A 24,634-nucleotide genomic window follows, 5' to 3' on the forward strand; every position below is an offset into this window, starting at 1 on the left:
ACCTCAGCTGTGACTAGCCAGCTCAGGACTCTGGGTGGGTAGCTGGTACACCTATTTGCAAGCACCAAGTCTTAACATAATAAAGAGTGTACCCATTCCCCCTGCAGGCAAATCTGGAGGATAATGGACTTCCTAGTCAACAAGAGGCAGGATGACTGTCCAGTGACTCCTCCAGTAAGAGAGACATGAAGCCCTGGATCCAAAACAGACAACAGCTTCAAATGAGGACTGACCCACCAGTTTGCAACTGCTGTTTCAGAATGATTTATGGGGGCTGGGCTTCGACTATCTTCTAGACTCTACCATCGTTTGGGGATAGGCACTAACTCCCTAGGCATGGAGGGCCCTCACACCCATGGTGTGCTGAAGGTATGTGTGCTGGGCATATGCTGCTGTGCAGATTGGTGCTGTCAGAGATCCAGAAAGACAAGGGTCTGCAGAGCCCAGGTCACAGGATTCAGCTCTTGCAGGACCCAATGTGTGCCCAACTTCAAGCTCTACTCTGCACAAATGTGCATGGTCCCCCTGAAGGGGGGTAGGAAGTTGTTCTACCTTCCCAGCACCAGCCCAGCCAACTGGCTAGAGTATCCTTCACAAGAAGCTTGATTACTGGTGAGCCCAGGACACCATCAGGCAGCCAGTCCCAATGGGGACTGACTGTCCTCAGTATAAAATCAGGAAGATTTGGGGGAGTAGGCTCTGTCTAACCTGGAAACTGTGCAGTTTCAGGGTCCAGCCTGAGCCCAACAGGCTTGGGGGAGCCCAAGAGCCAACGGCCAACTGACAGAGTACAGACCGCACATCCATGGGTGACACAGTTCAAAAGAGTCTGGAATCTGAACCAGGGCATCTGTAGGGAGACGCTGGGTTCCAGTAGTGGGCTATTGGGTGTTTCTGGCCACTGACTAATTCCAAGAGCTTATCTGCACAAATGTGGATATTCTTGCTCCTGAAGACACACCTGGAGGGCTCTGGACTGCCTTGTCAGAGCAGGGCAGTGCAGAATGGTTTGAGATATTCTCCAGTAAGAAACACACATGAGTCTTGATAATAGAATGCCCAGAACTTTTTCAGGGAGCCAGTCCAAGTGGGGAGTAACTGTGCTGGCTTAAAGCTGCCACCCCAGAAAGAGTTTCTGGGAGTCAGCCTTGTCTACACTGGTGGCTCTGCAGGTTTGGGAATCAGCCTGAGCCCAGCAGGCATGGAGGTCCTAGTAGCCCAATGTTGCTGGCTGACACAGTACAGACCCTCTTAGAACACACTGCTTGTCTCTCCTGCTTTAGCATCTAAAGGGCTGACTGAACTCCCATTTCCTCTCCTAGTGTGTTATGGTAGTCACCATACAGGGTACCATTAGTTTTTGATGTAGTGTTCCAAGATTCGTTGTTTGCATGCTACACCCAGCACTCCATGCAGTCCTTGCTCTCCTTAATACCCATCACCAGGCTCACTCATCCCCCTCACCCCCTCCCCTTTAAAATCCTCAGTGTGTTTCCTGGAATCCATAGTCTCTCATGGTTTGTCTCCCACTCCAATTTATCCCCCTTCATTTTTCCCTTCTCCTAATGTCCTCCATGCTATTCCTTGTATGTTTCACAAATAAGTGAAATCATATGATAATTGACTTTCTCTGTTTGTCTTACTTTACTTAGCATAATCCTCTCCTATCTTTACCAGATGGACCTAAATGGCCATCATCTGCATGTCTCCATACTTATTTTCCATATCATGTTATGTGTACAGCTTGGATTTAGGGACTCTCTGGGTCTTCCTTCTCACCTCCTGCTTTTCCTTCCCTCTTGCCTGCTCAGATGGTTCTGTCCACTCATCATCTACTCTTCCATCATCCCATCTACACACATCTACTCCGTGCCTGTTGTGTGCAGTCAGCATGATGGGCACTGAACATACTGACCTCCAGGCATACTTGTTCACCACCTTTTTAACAGCCACGTTGGGCATCTAGTCTTTCCACCAGTAACTAAAACTAATTGAATTTAAGCTAGAAAATTACTAACATTTTTGGTTTGGTCAAATTAGTTAATTTAATTAAAATGTGACTGAATCAGTTGTGAAGCTAGACTGATCTTTTTATAGAACTTGTGTTGGTAGAACATCAATTCCTATTTTTGTCCAGCTGATTTCAAAATAGCAATGATAATACAGTAACCCTGAGCTTCTAAATAGACATTTTACTGAAAAAGATACAGGAAATAGAAAATTTTACTACTCTGTTCATTCCTGTTTTTGCATTATAAATAATAACCTGATGCTAATAAAATTTATCATTAAGGGACCATTAGGGAAGAAACAAATAAGTATGGCTTATGACTTGATAGCTGTAGGATATCACTTTAGTAGCTGAAAGTGTCCTAGGTCTTTTTTATATTAAGAATATAAGTATGCTTAAAATATGACTTCTAACCTTTTGAAATGTGTGAGAGGTAAAAAGAAATGGGGTCATTTATGTTGAGATGTTTTAAAATGGAGCCCAAGGCCATTAAGGAGGTGGGTCTTACCCATGTCCTCACTAGGTGGATAAATGAACTTTTGAACAAGGCCAAACCGGGAATATGCCAGGGGCTCTGTAGGAACATCTGCAACTTGCAGCAATAACGGACTTTTGCTCAATGATGGCTCTAGACATCAGAGAACCAATTCTGTTTAGCTGAGATTAGTTTCCTACCACCAACACCAATCATAACTATTTTTAACAACATATATAAGCATTCCCTGTTGTTGTAAAAACCCTCATTTTTTTGTTCCCTAGTGTGACACAATTTGGGTTACTACCTGAATCGATGTTCCTGAATTGTAATTCTAAGACCCCAAATAAGGGCTTTTGTTTTATTTCAATTTTGCTTCTTTTTACAAGTAACGAGGGGTAGTTAGTAAAGCAAGGTATTATTACATCCAAGTTTTAACTGCAAATAATGAGTTATTGGGTGCTCTAAGAGGATGCTAACCATCCTGGAGAATTGTTACCTTAGACACCTGCTTTACTGTGGATGAGAGACAAAGGAAATGTACATCTTCCTCCTTTCCAAGCATGTACCTGGAGGTGTTGAATGGATAGGAAAAGAGCTGCCACTCTTCTGTAATGCAGTGTCCACACACCGTAGGCCCACTGCAAGATTTATTATCAGTGATGTCAGATTTGCAAGGGGCTGAAAATAGTCCCTATATTTTCAGGGGGACAGAATACTTTGTCGAGATGAGTAAGACTGTATAGTGTTTTCCAATTATGCCTCAAAATGCTTATACACCATTCCGTTGGGTCTTTGAGCAGAAGGGTCCTTTGTTGTAGTATGCAGTGAGGGAGTGGACATGTATGGAAAATAACATTGTGGCTTTACACAGAATTACATGCAGAGAGTCAAAAGAGTGATGTTTATCAGTAAGTCTATAGCAACATTATGGCAATAATGCAGGCTTACAGTCCTTTGACCTGCCTTCCTTTTAAGGTATCCCCCTGATCTCTTCTCAGTACCCTGGTTTCCCAGGCACAAAAGTGAATCCAGTCTCACTAGGAAGCTGCTCCCTCCACGTCTCATCTGTCCGTGACTCTATAGAAGTGTCAGTCCCAGCAACTACCTTCTCTCCTAGTAGTGATGCTTTGCATCTTTAGAGCTTTTCTTTATCGTTAGAGCTGAAGAAAATCCCCATGCTGGAGGATCCATTCATACAGTGGTGTGAAGGTGCTTTGGGTGTTCCATAATAGTTGCTGCTGAGAACAGTGATGGTTTGTTTGTTTGTTTTGGTTTGGTGTTTTGAGAGAGAGGGAACATGGAGGCAGTGAGAGACAGAGGGAGAGAGAAAATCCTAAGCTGGCTCCACACCCACCATGGAACCACCACAGGCCTCCATCTCATAACCTGGAACATCATGACCTGGGTTGAAATCAAGAGTCAGATGCTTAACCAACTGAGCAACCCACGTGCCCTAAGATCTTGATAGTTCTGATCAATCATTATTTGTTGCTGAAGGAGATTTGGATTGGTTGGACTGTCAATACCTGATGTGAAATTGGAAACTTGTGTTTATGAACACTAAGACGGTGGATGTGTGTGCAGTGGATGGTGACTTAGTTTATGTAAATACAGGGAAGGGAAAGCTGTGTTGCACAATGTGTGACCCGAGGCTTTAGAGTATATGGAGTTCTTCCACTGTTGACACCAAACATATTGAGCAAGATCTGTTAAATTCATTATGTATGATATAAGTCACCTCCTCTTCTTGCATGGATTATAGAATTTGCATTTTGGGGAGGGAGGCAAGATGTCAGAAGAGTAAGGGACCTCATTTTATCTGGTCCCCTGAATTTAGGTAGATAACTATCAAATCATTCTGAACTCCTATGAATTCAGACTGAGGTGTAAGCAAAGAATTGCTGTAAGATGTAAGGAAAGAATTTGCTACAAACCAAAAAGTGACCATTTTTTGCAAAGTAGGAGGTCCGGAGAATCTGAGGGGATATCTCAGAAGATAATCAGTAGAGGGAAGTAGCCTCTGTAAACTGTCTACTAGAAAGTGATATAGCTCCATAGCCCAATAATAGAACCTTTATAAATCTGCTCCAATGAAAGACATCCATGCCTGAATAGTGCTCAGTTTGCAAGCAGGGCAGAATCCTAGGTGTGACAGTGTGGTCTTCTAATCTCCAGGGTCACAGAAAGAACAGGGGTGCATGAGCAGACAGAGTTCCTAAGCTTTGGAATGAAGAAGGCAGTGAGGGTCAACAAACCTGGGAGAGGACCCTCAACTCGGTTCGCCATAAACCATGAACTGCAGCATGATCAGGTGGTAGCACTCCGGTAGGCGTCCTGCAAAGGAGAGAAAAGTTGCAGCCCTGTGACTTCCTCTAGCAGGGATATCACGGGAGTGTGCACAATTGGGCAACCCCTCAGAGTGTAGGGGTACTGCAAAGGACAGAAAACTTGTTGCCATATGCCTTCCCCAGGAAGGACAGCATGGAGGGGTGCCTGACAGGGTGACCACTCTCTGTGTGGGGACCCTACAAAGGACAGAAATTCAGGGAGCTTTTGCATTCTGCTGGGAGGATCCGTGCAAGCACACACCACAGGAGTCTTTAGACTTTGGCACACACAAAAGTGAAGACCACTTATCCCTGCGGGTTTAGTGAAGAGAGGGAACTGCCATCTCTCGGCACCAGGACTCAAGATCGGGCAAGGCCTTATTTGTTTTCATCCTCTAGAGAGACGCAGAACACCTATGGGGAACAGAAGCCACATAGAGCAATCAGTAGCAGCTCAGCCCAAGTCCGGGCCCTTGACAAGGGGCTGTGCAACTCTGCCCAGGCAAAGGCACCTGAGATTCAGCACAGCAGGCCCCTTCCCCAGAAGACCAGATGAAACGACTGAGAATACCAAGTTTACAGAGCACACAGGACTGCAAAACTCTAGGACTAGAGGAAAATAATATAGAGAATTTAAGGTGTTTTTTTTTTCATGATTTGTTTATCTTTCATTAAAAATTTTTCCTTTTCTTTTTTCTGTTATTTCCTTTTTCAATTCGTTTCTTACTTTATTGACTCTTTGTTTTTGTCTTTTTTTTTTTTAAGGCAGACTGCCATGTGCAGAGCCTCATTAGGGTGTGTCTGGAGTCCTGGAAGCTTGACTACCCTATGTTCTCCTACAAATGGACTTAGAGAGCTTGTTTGGAGGTTCTAGCAGGTACTCGTATATACTTGACCCAAGATGGTCCTCTCCTCTTTCGGGGAAGGTCATCCTCTTTGACTGAGTGCACAGCTTTGGGAGGGATGTACATGGAGTGGTGAGGGAGGAAGTGGACACCCTCCAGCAGCCAGATCAGCCGAATCAACCCTGGCGAACAATGGGGTGACAGATGCTGCAGTCAGATCGCCCTCACATCTTTAAGTCTTTTTTAATGAACATATAATGTATTATTTCTTTCAGGGGCACAGGCCTGTGATTCATCAGTCTTAATACAATTCATATCACTCACCATAGCACATACCCTCCCCAATGTCCATCACCCAGTCATCTTATCTCTCCCAGTGTCCACCACTCCAGGAACCCTCAGTTTTTTCCTGAGATTAAAAGTCTTTTATGGTTTGTCTCCCTCACTGGTTTCATCCCATTTCATTTCATTTTTTTCCTCTCATCCCCCACGTTCCTCTGCCTTGTTTCTCAAAATCCGCACATCAGCAAGATAATATGATAGTTGTCTTTCTCTGATTGACTTATATCTCTTAGCATAATACCCCCTAGTTCCAGCCATGTCATTGCAAATGGCAAGATTTCCTTTTTTTTTTTTTTTGGCTGCGTAATATTGTAGTGTGTGTGTGTGTGTGTGTGTGTGTGTGTGTGCCTGTGTGTAGATATAGATAGATAGATATAGATATAGATGATATAGATATAGACGTATCAATCACATCTTCTTTATCCATTCTTCCGTTGATGGACATCTAGGCCCTTTCCCTAGTTTGGTATTGTGGACATTGCTGTTATAAACATTGGGGTGCACGTGCCCCTTTGGATAACTACGTTTGTATCTTTGGGGTAAATACCCAGTAGTGCGATTGCTGGGTCAGAGGGTAACTCTATTTTCAACTTTTTGAGGATCCTCCATATTGTTTGCCAGAGTGGCTGCACCAGCTTGCATTCCCACCAACAGTGTAGGATGGTTCCCCTTTTTCTACATCCTCGCCAACATCTGTCGATTCCTAAATTGTTAATTTTAGCCATTTTTGACTGGTATTAAGTGGCATTTCATTGTGGTTTTAAATTGTATTTCCTTGATGCCAAGGGATGTTGAGCATTTCTTCATGTGTTTGTTGGCCATTTGGATGTCTTCTTTGTAGTTCCTTCACCTCCTTGGTTAGTTTTTTTGCAAGGTATCTTATGGTTTTTGGTGCTATTGTAAATGGAATTGGTTCCTTAAATTCTCTTTCTACAGTTACATTGTTAATGTATAGGAAAGCAACTGATTTCTCTGCATTGATTTTGTATCCTGTCGTATTACTGAATTGCTGTATGAGTTCTAGTAATTTGGGAGTAGAGTCTTTTGGGTTTTCCATATAAAGTATCATGTCATCTGTGAAGAGAGAAAGTTTGACTTCTTCTTTGCCCATTTCAATACCTTTTCTTTCTTTTTGTTGTTGATTGCTGAGGCTAGGACTTCTAGTACTATGTTGAACAACAGCGGGGATAGTGGGCATCCTTCTTGTGTTCCTGATCTTAAGTGACAGGCTCTCAGCTTTTCCCCATTGAGAATGATATTCTTTGTGGGCTTCTGGTAAATGGTTTTTTATAAAATTGAGGAATGTTTCCTCTATCCCCATACTCTGAAGATTTTCAATCAGGAAAGGATGCTGTATTTTGTCAAATGCTTTTTCTGCACCAATTGAGGGAACCATATGGTTCCTCACTCTCCTCTAATTAACGTGTTCTATTACATTGATTTGCCAATGCTGAACCACTCTTGCATCCCAGGGATAAATCCCACCTGGTCCTGATGGATACTCTCTTAATGTACTGTTTGTAATGGACTCTTTTTAGGCACTGTTGGATCCTGTTAGGTAGGATCTTTTTGAAAATCTTGACATCCATATTCATCCAGGGATGTGGGTCTGAAATTCTCCTTTTTGATGGGGTCTTTGCCTGGTTTGGTGATCAAGGTAATGCTGGGCTCACAGAATGAGTCTGGAAGCTTTCCTTCTGTTTCTATGTTTTGAAACAGCTTTAGGAGAACAGGTGTTATTTCTTCTTTGAATGTTTGGTAGAATTCCCCAGGGAATCCATCATGTCCTGGACTCTTGTTTTTTGGGAGGTTTTTGATCACTGCTTCAACCTTGTTACTGGTTATGGGTCTATTCAGGTTGTCAATTTCTGCCTCTTTCTGTCTTGGTAGTTCATAGGTTTCCAGGAAGGCATCCATTTCTTCCATGTTGCTTACTTTATTGGCATATGTTTGTTGATAATAATCTCTAATAATTGTTTCTATTTCCTTGGTGTTTGTTGTGATCATCCCCTGTCATTCATAATATTATTCATTTGGGTCCTTTCTCTGTTCTTTTGGATAAGTCTGGCCAGTGGTTTATTGATCTTATTAATTTTTTCAAAGAACCATTTTCTAGTTTTGTTGATCGGCTCTTGGCATTTCTGGTTTCTAATTCATTGATCCCTCCTCTAATCTTAATTAGTTCTCTTCCCCTGTGTGGCTTAGGCTTCATTTGTTATTTTTTCTTCAGTTCCTTAAGGTGTAGAGTTAGGTGGTAAATTTGGGATTTTTCTATTTTTCTGAGGCTTGGCTGGCTATGTATTTCCCCCTTAATACTGCCTTTGCCATATCCCATAGGTTTTATAATGATGTGTTTTCATTCTCATTGGTTTCCATGAATTGTTTAAGTTCTTCTTTGATTTCCTGGTTGACCCAAACATTCTTGAGTAGGATGATCTGTAGCTTCCAAGTGTTTGAATTTTTTCCAAACATTTTCTTGTGGCACAGTTCCGGTTTCAAAGAAAGCATTGTGGTCTGAGAATATGCAGGAAATCATCTCAGTGTTTTGGTATGGGTTGAGACCTGATTTGTGACCCAGTATGTGGTCTGTTCTGGAGAAAGTTCTATGTGTACCTGAGAAGAATGAGTATTCTGTTGTTTCAGGGGAATGTTCTGTATATATCTATGAGGTTCATCTGGTGCAGTGTGTCATTCAAGGCTCTTGTTTCTTCTTTGATTTTCTGCTTAGATGATCTGTCTATTGCTGAGAGTTGAGTGTTGAGGTCTCCTACTATTAAGGTGTTATTATCTATCTATCTATTTTTTTTTTTTTTTTTTTTTGTAACATTTGGCTTATGTAGTTGGCTGCTCCCATGTTGGGGGCATAAATATTTACAATTGTTAGATCCTCTTGTTGGATGGACGCTTTAAGAATAATATATTGTCCTTCTGTATCTTTAACTACAGTCCTTATCTTAAAATCTAATTTGTTTGATATGCGAATTGCTACCTCAGCTTTCTTTTGAGGTCTGATTGCATGAACAATGGTTATCAATCCCTTCACTTTCGATCTAGATGTATCTTTAAGTTCAACATGAGTCTCTTATAGAAAGCATAAGGATGGGTCCTTTTTATCCAATCTGCAACCCTGTGCCATTTTATGGGAGCATTTAGGGCGTTCATGTTGAAAGTGATTATTGAAAGATGGGATTTTATTTTCATCATGCTGCCTGTCCTTGTTTCTGTAGATTGTGTCTGTATATTTCTGTTCTATATCACTCTTGGGGACTTTCTTCTTTTATCAAATTGTCCTTACTATTTCTTTTTTTTTTTAATTTTTTATTTTTTCAGCATAACAGTATTCATTATTTTTGCACCACACCCAGTGCTCCATGCAATCCGTGCCCTCTACAATACCCACCACCTGGTGCCCCCAACCTCCCACCCCCCACCCCTTCAAAATTCTCAGATCGTTTTTCAGAGTCCATAGTCTCTCATGGTTCACCTCCCCTTCCAATTTCCCTCAACTCCCTTCTCCTCTCCATCTCCCCTTGTCCTCCATGCTATTTGTTATGCTCCACAAATAAGTGAAACCATATGATAATTGACTCTCTCTGCTTGACTTATTTCACTCAGCATAATCTCTTCCAGTCCCGTCCATGTTGCTACAAAACTTGGGTATTCATCCTTTCTTTTTTCTTTTTTTTTTTTTTTTACAACTTTATAAACATATATTTTTATCCCCAGGGGTACAGGTCTGCGAATCGCCAGGTTTACACACTTCACAGCATACTACTACTACTACTACTACTACTACACTACTCACCATAGTACATACCCTCCCCAATATCCATAACCCCACCCCCCTCTCCCAACCCCCTCCCCCCATCAACCCTCAGTTTGTTTTGTGAGATTAAGAGTCACTTATGGTTTGTCTCCCTCCCAATCCCATTTTGTTTCATTTACTCTTCTCCTACCCCTTCAACCCCCCATGTTGCATCTCCTCTCCCTCATATCAGGGAGATCATATGATAGTTGTCTTTCTCTGATTGACTTATTTCGCTAAGCATGATACCCTCTAATTCCATCCATGTCGTCGCAAATGGCAAGATTTCACTTCTTTTGATGGCTGCATAGTATTCCATTGTGTATATATACCACATCTTCTTTATCCATTCATCTGTAGATGGACATCTAGGTTCTTTCCATAGTTTGGCTATTGTAGACATTGCTGCTATAAACATTCGGGTGCACGTGCCCCTTCGGATCACTACGTTTGTATCTTTAGGGTAAATACCCAGCAGTGCAATTGCTGGGTCATAGGGTAGTTCTATTTTCAACATTTTGAGGAACCTCCATGCTGTTTTTCAGAGTGGTTGCACCAGCTTGCATTCCCACCAACAGTGTAGGAGGGTTCCCCTTTCTCCGCATCCTCGCCAGCATCTGTCATTTACTGACTTGTTAATTTTAGCCATTCTGACTGGTGTGAGGTGATATCTCATGGTGGTTTTGATTTGTATTTCCCTGATGCCGAGTGATATGGAGCACTTTTTCATGTGTCTGTTGGCCATCTGGATGTCTTCTTTGCAGAAATGTCTGTTCATGTCCTCTGCCCATTTCTTGATTGGATTATTTGTTCTTTGGGTGTTGAGTTTGCTAAGTTCTTTATAGATTTTGGACACTAGCCCTTTATCTGATATGTCATTTGCAAATATCTTCTCCCATTCTGTCAGTTGTCTTTTGGTTTTGTTCACTGTTTCCTTTGCTGTGCAAAAGCTTATGATCTTGATAAAATCCCAAAAGTTCATTTTTGCCCTTGCTTCCCTTGCCTTTGGTGATGTTCCTAGGAAGATGTTGCTGTGGCTGAGGTCGAAGAGGTTGCTGCCTGTGTTCTCCTCGAGGATTTTGATGGATTCCTTTCTCACGTTGAGATCCTTCATCCATTTTGAGTCTATTTTCATGTGTGGTGTAAGGAAATGATCCAATTTCATTTTTCTGCATGTGGCTGTCGAATTTTCCCAACACCATTTATTGAAGAGGCTGTCTTTTTTCCATTGGACATTCTTTCCTGCTTTGTCGAAGATGAGTTGACCATAGTCTTGAGGGTCCATTTCTGGGCTCTCTATTCTGTTCCATTGATCTGTGTGTCTGTTTTTGTGCCAGTACCATGCTGTCTTGATGATGACAGCTTTGTAATAGAGCTTGAAGTCCGGAATTGTGATGCCACCAACTTTGGCTTTCTTTTTCAATATTCCTTTGGCTATTCGAGGTCTTTTCTGGTTCCATATAAATTTTAGGATTATTTGTTCCATTTCTTTGAAAAAAATGGATGGTACTTTGATAAGAATTGCATTAAATGTGTAGATTGCTTTAGGTAGCATAGACATTTTCACAATATTTATTCTTCCAATCTAGGAGCATGGAACATTTTTCCATTTCTTTGTGTCTTCCTCAATTTCTTTCATGAGTACTTTATAGTTTTCTGAGTATAGATTCTTAGTCTCTTTGGTTAGGTTTATTCCTAGGTATCTTATAGTTTTGGGTGCAATTGTAAATGGGATGGACTCCTTAATTTCTCTTTCTTCTGTCTTGTTGTTGGTGTAGAGAAATGCAACTGATTTCTGTGCATTGATTTTATATCCTGACACTTTACTGAATTCCTGTACAAGTTCTAGCAGTTTTGGAGTGGAGTCTTTTGGGTTTTCCACATATAGTACCATATCATCTGCAAAGAGTGATAGTTTGACTTCTTCTTTGCCGATTTGGATGCCTTTAATTTCCTTTTGTTGTCTGATTGCTGAGGCTAGGACTTCTAGTACTACGTTAAATAGCAGTGGTGATAACGGACATCCCTGCCGTGTTCCTGACCTTAGCGGAAAAGCTTTCAGTTTTTCTCCATTGAGAATGATATTTGCGGTGGGTTTTTCATATATGGCTTTGATAATATTGAGGTATGTGCCGTCTATCCCTACATTTTGAAGAGTTTTGATCAGGAAGGGATGCTGTACTTTGTCAAATGCTTTTTCAGCATCTATGGAGAGTATCATATGGTTCTTGTTCTTTCTTTTATTAATGTGTTGTATCACATTGATTGATTTGCGGATGTTGAACCAACCTTGCAGCCCTGGAATAAATCCCACTTGGTCGTGGTGAATAATCCTTTTAATGTACTGTTGAATCCTATTGGCTAGTATTTTGGCGAGAATTTTTGCATCTGTGTTCATCAAGGATATTGGTCTGTAGTTCTCTTTTTTGTTGGGATCCTTGTCTGGTTTTGGGATCAAGGTGATGCTGGCCTCATAAAATGAGTTTGGAAGTTTTCCTTCTATTTCTATTTTTTGGAACAGTTTCAGGAGAATAGGAATTAGTTCTTCTTTAAATGTTTGGTAGAATTCCCCCGGGAAGCCGTCTGGCCCTGGGCTTTTGTTAGTTTGGAGATTTTTGATGACTGTTTCAATCTCCTTACTGGTTATGGGTCTGTTCAGGCTTTCTCTTTCTTCCTGGTTCAGTTGTGGTAGTTTATATGTCTCTAGGAATGCATCCATTTCTTCCAGATTGTCAAATTTGTTGGCGTAGAGTTGCTCATAGTATGTTCTTATAATTGTCTGTATTTCTTTGGTGTTCGTTGTGATCTCTCCTCTTTCATTCATGATTTTATTTATTTGGGTCCTTTCTCTTTTCTTTTTGATAAGTCTGGCCAGGGGTTTATCAATCTTATTAATTCTTTCAAAGAACCAGCTCCTAGTTTCGTTGATTTGTTCTATTGTTTTTTTTGGTTTCTATTTCATTGATTTCTGCTCTGATCTTTATGATTTCTCTTCTCCTGCTGGGTTTAGGGTTTCTTTCTTGTTCTTTCTCCAGCTCCTTGAGGTGTAGGGTTAGGTTGTGTACCTGAGCCCTTTCTTGTTTCTTGAGAAAGGCTTGTACCGCTATATATTTTCCTCTCAGGACTGCCTTTGTTGTGTCCCACAGATTCTGAACCTTTGTGTTTTCATTATCATTTGTTTCCATAATTTTTTTCAATTCTTCTTTAATTTCCTGGTTGACCCATTCATTCTTTAGAAGGATGCTGTTTAGTCTCCATGTATTTGGGTTCTTTCCAAATTTCCTCTTGTCATTGAGTTCTAGCTTTAGAGCACTGTGGTCTGAAAATATGCAGGGAATGATCCCAATCTTTTGATACCGGTTGAGACTTGATTTAGGACCAAGAATGTGATCTATTCTGGAGAATGTTCCATGTGCACTAGAGAAGAATGTGTATTCTGTTGCTTTGGGAGGAAATGTTCTGAATACATCTGTGATGTCCATCTGGTCCAGTGTGTCATTTAAGGCCTTGATTTCCTTGTTGATCTTTTGCTTGGATGATCTGTCCATTTCAGTGAGGGGAGTGTTAAAATCCCCTACTATTATTGTATTCTTGTCGATGTGTTTCTTTGATTTTGTTATTAATTGGTTTATATAGTTGGCTGCTCCCACGTTAGGGGCATAGATATTTAAAATTGTTAGATCTTCTTGTTGGACAGTTCCTTTGAGTATGATATAGTGTCCTTCCTCATCTCTTATTATAGTCTTTGGCTTAAAATCTAATTGATCTGATATAAGGATTGCCACTCCTGCTTTCTTCTGATGTCCATTAGCATGGTAAATTCTTTTCCACCCCCTGACTTTAAACCTGGAGGTGTCTTCGGGTTTAAGATGAGTTTCTTGTAGGCAACATATAGATGGGTTTTGTTTTTTTATCCATTCTGATACCCTGTGTCTTTTGATTGGGGCATTTAGCCCATTAACATTCAGGGTAAGTATTGAGAGATATGAATTTAGTGCCATTGTATTGCCTGTAAGGTGACTGTTATTGTATATTGTCTCTGTTTCTTTCTGATCTACTATGTTTAGGGTCTCTCTTTGCTTAGAGGACCCCTTTCAATATTTCCTGTAGAGCTGGTTTGGTATTTGCAAATTCTTTCAGTTTTTGTTTGTCCTGGAAGCTTTTAATCTCTCCTTCTATTTTCAATGATAGCCTAGCTGGATATAGTACTCTTGGCTGCATGTTTTTCTCATTTAGTACTCTGAATATATCATGTCAGCTCTTTCTGGCCTGCCAGGTCTCTGTGGATAAGTCTGCTGCCAATCTAATATTTTTACCATTGTACGTTACAGACTTCTTTTCCCGGGCTGCTTTCAGGATCTTTTCTTTGTCACTAAGACTTGTAAATTTTACTATTAGGTGACGGGGTGTGGACCTATTCTTATTGATTTTGAGGGGGGTTCTCTGAACCTCCTGAATTTTGATGCTTGTTCCCTTTGCCATATTGGGGAAATTCTCTCCAATAATTCTCTCCAATATACCTTCTGCTCCCCTCTCTGTTTCTTCTTCTTCTGGAATCCCAATGATTCTAATGTTGTTTCGTCTTATGGTGTCACTTATCTCTCGAATTCTCCCCTCGTGGTCCAGTAGCTGTTTGTCCCTCTTTTGCTCAGCTTCTTTATTCTGTGTCATTTGGTCTTCTATATCGCTAATTCTTTCTTCTGCCTCATTTATCCTAGCAGTGAGAGCCTCCATTTTTGATTGCACCTCATTAATAGCTTTTTTAATTTCAACTTGGTTAGATTTTAGTTCTTTTATTTCTCCAGAAAGGGCTTTTATATCTCCCGAGAGGGTTGCTTTAATATCTTCCATGCCTTTTTCAAGCCCGGCTAGAACCTTGAGAATCGTCATTCTGAACTCTATATCTGACATATTACCAATGTCTGTATTGATTCGGTCCCTAGCCTTTGGTACTGCCTCTTGTTCTTTTTTTTTGTTGTGAATTTTTCCGCCTTGTCATTTTGTCCAGATAAGAGTTTATGAAGGAGCAAGTAAAATACTAAAAGGGTGGCAACAACCCCAGGAAAATATGCTTTAGCCAAATCAGAAGAAATCCCGAATTGTGAGGGGGGAGAAAGGGGATAAAAAGGGGTTCAGAAAGAAAAAAAAAACTATTTAAAAAAAGAAAGCCGATAAAGAAAAAATATAAAAAGAGGAAAAAATATATATATATTAAACTATTTAAAAACGTTAAAAAAGGAAACGGTAAAAGTTAAAAAAATTTAGCAGAAGAAGAGAAAAAGAAAAAAAAATTGAAAAAGAAAAAAAAAATTAAATTAACTGCAAGGCTAAAAAATCATGGGGAGAAAGCCATGAGTTCCGTGCTTTGCTTTCTTCTCTTCTGGAATTCCGCCGCTCTCCTTGGTATTGAAACTGTCCTCCTGGGTAGGTGAACTTGGTCCTGGCTGGGTTTCCCGTTGATCTTCTGGGGGAGGGGCCTGTTGTAGTGATTCTCAAGCGTCTTTGCCCCAGACGGAGTTGCACCGCCCTTACCCGGGGCCGCGCTGAGTAATCCGCTCGGGTTTGCTTTCGGGAGCTTTTGTTCCCTGAGCGCTTTCCGTAGAGTCCGGAGGACGGGAATGAAGATGGCGGCCTCCCGGTCTCAGGCCCGGAGGAGCCGAGAGCCCGGGGCCCCACTCCTCAGTGCGCCTTCAGAGAACAGCGCCCAATGACTCCCGCCACCCTGGCCTCCAGCTGCGCTCCGAGCTGACCGAGCCTGCGACCGGTTCAAGGCAACCCCGAGCTGAGAGTCACTCCTGGGCTCTGTCTCTGCAGCCGGCTTCCCCGTTCTAATACCGGTAAGCTCTGTGACACTCAGACACCCCCGATCCTTCTGCGACCCTGCGGGACCTGAGGCCGCGCTGACCCCGCCTGGGCTTCACCCCAGTTAAGCCTCTGGAGCGATGTCCCTCAGCGGAACAGACTTTTAAAAGTCCTGATTTTGCTCCGTTGCTCCGCCGCTCGCCGGGAGCCGGCCCCTCCCCCCGCGGTCTATCTTCCCGTCGCTTTGGATTCACTTTTCCGCCAGTCCTACCTTTCAGAAAGTGGTTGATTTTCTGTTTCTAGAATTGCTGTTCTTCTTCTCTTCAATCTCCCGTTGGATTTGTAGGTGTTTGCAATCTTTAGATAAGCTATTTAGCTGATCTCCTGCTACCCGAAGTAGTCTCAGCTGCTACTTCTCCGCCATCTTGACTCCTCCCCCGTCCTTACTATTTCTTGCAGGGCTGGCTTAGTGGTCACATATTCTTTCAGTTTCTGCCTGTCCTGGAAGCTCTTTGTTGCTCCATCTGTTCTGAATCACAGCCTTGCTGAATAAAGTATTCTTGGCTGCATGTTTGTGCCACCAAGACCACGAGTGATCCCAGTCTGGGTAGGTGCGGTGGCAGCTGTGGAAGCTGCCTTGGCAAAGGCCAGCCCCCCAGATCCACAGGCACAGGTCCTCACAAGAGCTTGTCCTGGTCCAGCAATTTCCCCTTAAGCTCCTGGATTCTGTTCGAATGCTGTTACATTGGGCACTTCCTGTCCCACCACCACCCCTCTGAAAACTATCACTGGTCCCCAGGGGCAGGATGTTTTTGCACTGGGATATTATTTTACTTCCCAGTAAGTAGCTTCTGTTGGGCCCCTCCCCCTTCTGTTTATCCTCTGATATTGGTCTTCACAATCACAACTCCATCCTTTGTACCTCATGACTGAAGGTAGTCTGTCCCCATAAAGATCCAGACATATAATCTTACATCTCAGGCTGATACCATGGGTGTTCACACAGCTGGTAGATATCCAGCTAAATTCAGGGCATCAGTTGAAATGGAGTCCCCTACTCCTCTGCCATTTTGCATCCCTCTATCATGATGGCATTTTGACAGGGATTGCATTAAATGTGTAGTTCGCTCTAAGTAGCACAGACACATTAACAATATTTGTTCTTCCAATCCATGAGTGTGAAATGTCTTTTCATTTTTTTGTGTCTTCCTCAATTTTTTTAAGTCTTTTTCTACTTTCATTTTTTACGTTTACATTTTATCAATATATTCTGCCTTTTTGGCTTCCTTTCACTGTATTCATTTAATTTTTGTGTGTATATAAGTTTTGCTTTCTTTACAATTTTAGGATTTAGTGTCTTCTAGCAAATAGACTAAAATACACCCAGGACAAGTGGATCATCCTGTTTTGTCCATCTGGGAAAGTACATTGTCTTACATTGTCTGTTCTTCCTCTCTTTTCTTTCTTTCTTCTTCTTCTTCTTCTTCTTCTTCTTCTTTTTTTTTTTTTTTGGTTTTGACTTCTTTGGATTTGTCTGGTGTGTATTTCACATGGGTCATGGTTGGTTTTTTTTTTATTTATTTCACTGGTTCACCCATTCTTCTCTGAACAAAATGACTAGAAGGAGGAATTCACAACAAAAGAAAGAAGTAGAGTTAATGCAGTCATGGATCTAATCAATATTCATATAAGTAAAGTGTTGGAGATGGAATTCAGGATAATAAGTATAACGTTACTAGCTGGGCCTGAAAAAAAGAATAAAAGACACTAGATAGTCTCATAGTGCAGAAATGAAATCCAATCAGGCCTAAATTTAAAATGCTTTAACTAAGATGCAGTCTAAACTGGAGGTTTGAACAGCTAGGGTAAATGAGGCAGAAGAGAGAGTAAGTGACATAGAAGACAAGTTGATGGAAAAGAAAGAAGTTGAGGAAAGGAGAGAACAACTAATGGACCATTAGGGGAGACTTTGAGAAATCAGCAATGCCATCAAATGAAACAATACTTAGATTTTGGGGGTCCCTGAGAGAGAAGAAAGAGAAAGAGAGGGCCAGAAGGTATAATTTAAGTAAATTATAGCTGAGAACTTCCCTAATCTGGTGAAGGAAACAGGTATTCAAGTCCAAGAGGTAGAGAGGACCCTCCCAAAATCAATAAAAATAGATCCACACCCTAACATGTAATAGTGAAGCTTGCAAATTTCAGAGATGAAAGCAAAATCCTGAAAGCAGCTCAAGACAAAAGGTTCTTAACCTACAATGGTAGAAACACTAGGCTGGCAACAAAGCTACCTTAGTGCAACAGAATATACATTCTTCTCACTTGCACATGGAACATTCTCCAAAGAGATCACATCCTGAGTCACCAATCAAGTCTCAAGCTTACCAAAAGACTGGATTAATTCCCTGCATGTTTTCAGACAACAATGATCTTGAATTCAATCACAGGAGGAAATTTGGAAGGAAATGAAACACTTGGAGGTTAAAGAGCATCCTACTAAAGAATGAAGGGTCAACCAGGGAATTAAAGAACTTTAAAAATTCATGAAAACTAATGAGAATGAAAACACACTGTTCAAACCTTTTGGAAAGAGCAAAAGCAGTCTTAAGAGGGAGCTGTATTTCAATACAAGCCTCTCTCAAAAATTAGAAAAGTCTCAAATACACAAGCTCTCCTTACACCTAACAGAACTGGAGAAAGAATAGCAAATATGGCTTAAACCAAGCAGGAGAAGAGAAATAATAAAGACTAGAGCTGAAATCAATGAAATAGAAACCAGAGGAATAGTAGAACAGATCAATGAAAGTAGAAGCTGGTTCACTGAAATAATTAATAAGATTGATAAACTCCCAGCCAGACTTTAAAAAAAGAAAAGAAAAAGGACCCTTGGGCACCTGGGTGGCTTAGTCAGTTAGGCACCTGCCTTCAGCTCAGGTCATGATCCCAGGGTCTTGGGACCAAGTTCCGTATCAGGCTCCCGGCTTTGCAAGGAGTCTGCTTCTTCCTCCGCCCCTCCCCCCACTTGTTCTCTCTCTCGCTCACTTACATGCTCTCAATCACAGAAATGAATAAATAAAGCCAAATAAATTCATTTAAAAGAAAAGAGAAGGGACTCAAATTAAGAAAACCATAGGTGAAAGAGGAGAGATCAAAACCAACACCAAGGAAATAGAAACAACTTTAACAACATATTATAGCAGCTATATGCCAACCAGCAAGGAAATTGAAACAATAATCAAAAATATTTTGAAAAACAAGAATTCAGGGCCAGATGACTCCAGGGGAATTCTACCAAACATCTAAAGAAGAACTAATACCTACATTTCTGAAGCTGTTAAAAAAAAAAAAAGAAATGGAAAGACATTTCCCAATCATTCCATGAGGCCAGTTATACCTGGATCCCAGAACCAGATAAAGATCCCACCAAAAAAGAGAGTAACTGACAAATATCCCTGATAAGCATAGATACCAGAATTCTCACCAAGGTACTACTCAATAGGGTGCAACAGTACATTAAAAGGATTATTCACCACGACCAAGTGGGATTTATTCCTGTGATGCAAGGGTGGTTCAATGTTCACAAATCAATCAATGTGATAGATCACATAAATAAAAGACAAGAACCATATGATCCTTTCAATTGATGCAGAAAAAGCATTTGATAAAATACAGCATTCTTTATTCATTAAAACTCTTCAAAGTGTAGGGATAGAGGGAACATACATCAGTATCATTAAAGTCATCTATGAAAAGCCCGCAGAAAATATCATTCTCAATGGGAAGAAACTGAGAGTTTTTTCCTTAAGGTCAGGAACATGGCAGGGATGCCCAGTCTCACTACTATTGTTCAACATAGTACTAGAAGTCTTAGCCTCAGCAATCAGACAACAAAAATAAATAAAAATCATTCAAATTGGCAAAGAAGAGGTCAAACTTTCTCTCTTCCCAGATGACATGGTACTTTATGTGCAAAACCCAAAAAACTCCACCCCAAAATTGCAAGAACTCATACAGCAATTTAGCAACATGACAGGATACAAAATCAATGCACAGAAATCAGTTGCATTTCTATACATTAATAATGTGACTGAAGAAAGTGAACCACACACCATACACAAAGATAAACTCCAAATGGATGAAAGACCCAAATGTGAGGCAGGAATCCAGGAAAATAGATAACAAAGGCAATAACCACTCCAACCTTGGCCAGAGCAAAGTCTTGCAAGACATGTCTCTAAAGGCAAGAGAAACAAAAGCAAAAATGAACTATTGGGACACAAACTGAGGGTCGTGGAAGGGGAGGTTGGTTGTGGTATGGGGTAACTGGGTGATGGACATTAAGGAGGACACACGATGTGATGAGCACTGGGTGTATATGCAACTGATGAATCATTGAACACTGCATCAGAAACTAATGATGTACTATACGTTGGCTAATTGAATTCAAATTTTAACAAAATGCTTTCCCTGTGTTCACAAAGATTTTTTTTTTACCATTGTCTCATCATTTTCATTATTTTTAAGTTTTTAATTATATGGAGAGGATATTTTTGTTTTTCATGTTTCCACTTTTTATAGATATTTATATATTTATATATATTTCCCATTTTTTTATTCCCTTAGACTGCTTTGTTGAATCACTGTTTGTTTAGTATCATGTTGTTTAGAGTCTACGTGTTTGTGTGTTTTCCAGTTTTTTTCTTGTGGTTGATTTCTAGTTACATACCATAGGGTTCAAGAACAGTTGCATGGTATGCTTTCAATCTTTTTAAATTTACTGAGGCTTGTTCTATGCCCTAACATGTGATATACTCTAGATGTTCCATATTCACTGGAAGAAAATGTGTATTCTATTGTTTTGGGATGGAATGGTCTGTATATATCTGTGTTGTCCACATGGTCTCATTTCTCATCCAAAGACATGATTTCCTTATTGATTTTCTGCCTTGATGATCTATCCATTGATGTACTTTGGGGATAAAGCCCCCTACTCTTGCTGTGCCATATCATCTTGTCTCCTTATGTCCATTAATATTTGCTTTATGCATTTAGGTGCTTCAGTGTTGGGTGCATAGATATTTAGAATTGTTATATCTCCCTGTTGGATTTACCCCTTTGCATTATGTAATGTTTTTCTCTATCGCTTGTTACAGTCTTTGTTTTATAATTCTGTTTTTTCTGATATAAGCATTTCTTCTCTGGGTTGTTTTCATTTTGTTTTGATTTTGTTTGTTTGGTTTTTTTTTTTTTTTTTTTTTTTTTTTGCTTCCAAACGCATGCATCTACATTTTCCATACCTTAGCTTTTACTCTGCATGTATCTCTACATCTGAGATGATCTCTTCTGGGCACCATACAGACAGGTCTTGCTTATTTATCCATTTTCTACCTTGTCATTTGATTAGAACATTTAAGCCCTTTACATTTAATGTAATTATTGACACGTATGTCCTTATTGAAATTTTGTTATTTGTTGTCTGGTTGTTTGTAGTTTTCTGTTCCTGTCTCCTTATCTTCCTCTCTTCCTCTGTGATTGACGAGTTTCTGTAGTGTTGTTTGGCTTTCTCTTTTTTTAATTTTGTGTATCCACTACAAGTTTTAGGTTTGCCGTTACCCTGAAGTTCTTATATAATATCTGCGTTATAGCAGTGTATATTAATTGGACAGTCACTTTAGTCTAAACACATTCTTTATACATCCCTGGGTGGCTCAGATGGTTAAGCATCTGTCTTCAGCTCATGTCTGATCCCAGCGTCCTGGGATCCAGCACTACATCCAGCTCCCTGCTCAGCAGCCTGCTTCTCTCTCTCCCTCTGCCTGCTGCTCCCCCTTCTTGGCTCTCTCTCTTGCTCTCCCTGTCAAATAAATAAATAAAAACTTTTAAAAATAAATACATTCTTTAAAAAAAAAACAACAACCTCTCTTCCTTTTTCCTTATCTCTTCCATATTTTATGTATATGCTATCATATTTACATATTTTTGTATATTTTACATCTTTTTACTCATAACTTACTTATGCAATTTCTGGCCACTCATTTTCCACTTCTTTCTTTCTTTCTTTCTTTCTTTCTTTCTTTCTTTCTTTCTTTCTTCCTTTCTTTCTCCTTCTTTCCTTCCTTCCTTCCATCTTTCTTTCTTTCTTTCTTTCTTTCTTTCTTTCTTTCTTTCTTTCTTTCATCTTTCTTTCTTTCTTTCTTCTTCTTTCCTTCCTTCCTTCCTTCCATCTTTCTTTCTTTCTTTATTATTTATCTATTTTTTTGACAGACAGAGATCACAAGTAGGCAGAGAGGCAGGCAGAGAGAGAGAGGAGAAAGCAGGCTCCCTGCGGAGCAGAGAGCCTGATGTGAGGCTCGATCCCAGGACCCTGGGACCATGACCTGAGCCAAAGGCAGAGGCTTTAACCCACTGATCCACCCAGGAGCCCCTCATTTTCCATTTTTAAAGCTCAGTTTCACATTTATTGTAAGACTCTTCTAGTGATAAATTTCTTTAGCTTTCGTTTCTCTAGGAAGATGTTGATTTCTCTTTCAAATCGAAATGATAGTTTTGTCAAGTACATTCTTCTTGGTTGTAGTTCTTTTTTCCTTTCAGCACTTTGCATATATCATGCCACTCATTCTGGCTTGCAGAGAGCTTCATTTATTTTGACACTGTTAAGATGAAGGGTTCACTGGGTTATCTTCTACTGCGGGGTAAAGTTTTTTCCTTGTCTGCTGCCTGGTAAGATGTGGAATATGACAACACACACACACACACACACACACACACACACGGTCATAGTATTCTTTTGGCTTTTCAAAATTTTCCTTCCTCCTCTAACCAGCATTACTCTAGCTGGTGGGCTGAGTTTTGCCCTGGCAGCCTGCTATGAGCCGTCAAATGGTACAGTGTGAATTTCACCATCCTCTGAGCCCACACATATGCCCCTTTGGTGAGCACAGCCCCTCCCAATAGATTCTCATCCTGTAACCGAAATATCAAAACAAAGGTGTCTCTGAGAATTCCTTAAGGAACTCCTAAGAGTTGGAGCATGCTGATGTCCACCCAGAGGTCAACTGCACAGTGCATGTGACAGTGGGCACCTGTCCCAGCACCATCTGAGTAGGCGATCCACTCTACTTCTAACGTCTGAGATTCCAAGGAAAGTGAGGAGGCATCACTCCCACCAAAGCCCTGAGCTATATAAAGGCAAAGGACTCACATGTAGGGAAAAAGACATTCTTATAGACACTTTATACTCATTAATTAACAATGGCTAAATAAGAAATTAAAAGAAAAGCAAGTGCAGAGTAAGCTCCCCCGTAAGTGCCCCCGTGTGCAGCGGGGGCGTGTCTCCTGGCAGGTCCCCTGCAGTAACCCTAGAAACCCGGGAAATCTGGCACAGATGCAGCCACAAACCGCACAGTTCTATCTTTTTCCTAGTGAGCTGTGAGCTGTCTGAGGGCCCTCTGGGGCGATACCATGGAAGTAGTTGAGGCCACTGCGGCTCAGTGGGAAACTCTGAAATTTAATGGCACTGGTTTGGGGGATGGCCAAGGTCAGGCGGTGCAGTCTCGGGGCTGTATACCTGTCCCAGGGTCACGGCCATCACTGCAGTCAGATGGGGTGTCCCCGGACACCAGACAGGCCGTGGAGGTTCAGCCCGCTAGGGAGCAGCCACCTGAATTCACGCCACAATCAAGACTAGGACCTCCCCTAAGAGGGAACTGCATCACCGCCCCAGAGCGGCAGAGCTGGCGGGGACCCCGGACTCTCTAGAGACTTCAGACTCGGATTTGGACTTGGACAGTGAAACAGATTTGGGTAGTTCAAGCGCCTCCTCATTCTCATCATCTTCCTCTTGCATATTACTTCCTCCACTGCTGTCAGGCAGAGAAGATGACTGACAAACTGAGAAGGAAAACAAGAGTTTTCTTCTTAAAACAAAAGATGAATTACTCCATAATGAACTACCTTCTGTTGAAGAACTCACTATTATTCTGCATGAAGATACTGATTTAAAGCCCCTTGGGATGGTTTCAAGTATTATTGAGAAATTGGTAATAATTCCATTTATGATTAACCTACCTCCAGTTAATGGAACTGTAATTATTTTTTTTGAGACTATAATTTTTAAAAGCAATCGACAGGCAGCAGGAAAGATATTTGAGATATTTGAACCTGTTGCACATCCATTTATGTGTCATGGTTTAATTCTTCAGAGCACATTGAGAGTAAAGGTATGAAAATAAAGGACACTATGTATTTTGCTCCATCAGTGAAAGACTTCACTCAGTACATATTAACAGAAATGCCCAGAGTGTCTCAATCACATTCCTCAATCCCTGTGATGTCAGTGAATCATTTGCAGAGAGCAAGTGTGACCTGGAAGAATGTACTCATTCTCTCAAACCCATGTAGGTCAGGTCCATCCAAGGTCAAGGCTGAAATGGGCAAATCCTAGGGGGAGGGATGCGAGTGCCAAGTTATGGGAAAGGGCCCGGAGAACTGGCACTTTGGCCTCTCACCTTGAAAACATCAAGGGAGAGAGGCCTGGGGCAGAAAAAGCAAGGGAGACCCTGACCCAAACCTGAGAGGCTGATTGGAATCAACCTGTGTCAGAGTCTCTGTCAGAGAAACTTATCTGCACAGACTGGTCTGTAGGCTGAAACCATGAGGCCAGGATCCTGCTCTCTGCTGACCTTCACCAAATAATCAGGCCCACCATTCACCAGGTGCCATTTCACTCTGAACATTATGTACTTTATTTCAATAAATAATTTACTCTAATCCTCAGAGGAGAGTCTTTTCCTCATTTTAAATTTGAGAGACAGAAGCTCAACAATAGGAGAGCACCTGTCAAGGGTCATTTGGTTGTGTGGCCAAATCCTACAGGAGCCAGGTGCACCCCAAGCTCAGCTGAGCTCTAAACAGAGGGCATCAGATTGGGAGCACCAGCAATAGGAGTGCTCCAGAGATCAGACAGGCAGGAGAGGAGACAGAAATCATATTCAAACTTCTACTATAAAAAAGGGAACTTCTATT

The 24,634-nt window shown here is 41.1% G+C and overlaps 2 pseudogenes; one reads left to right on the forward strand and one right to left on the reverse strand.

Annotated features, from left to right (window-relative positions):
* The window catches only part of LOC125103325 (butyrophilin-like protein 1), a 335,717-nt pseudogene that overhangs the window by 278,123 nt on the left and 32,960 nt on the right, over positions 1-24,634 (reverse strand).
* On the forward strand, positions 23,054-24,053 carry LOC125102531 (H/ACA ribonucleoprotein complex non-core subunit NAF1-like; annotated as a pseudogene).

Source organism: Lutra lutra, chromosome 6, assembly GCF_902655055.1.
Source record: "Lutra lutra chromosome 6, mLutLut1.2, whole genome shotgun sequence".
NCBI lineage: Eukaryota > Metazoa > Chordata > Mammalia > Carnivora > Mustelidae > Lutra > Lutra lutra.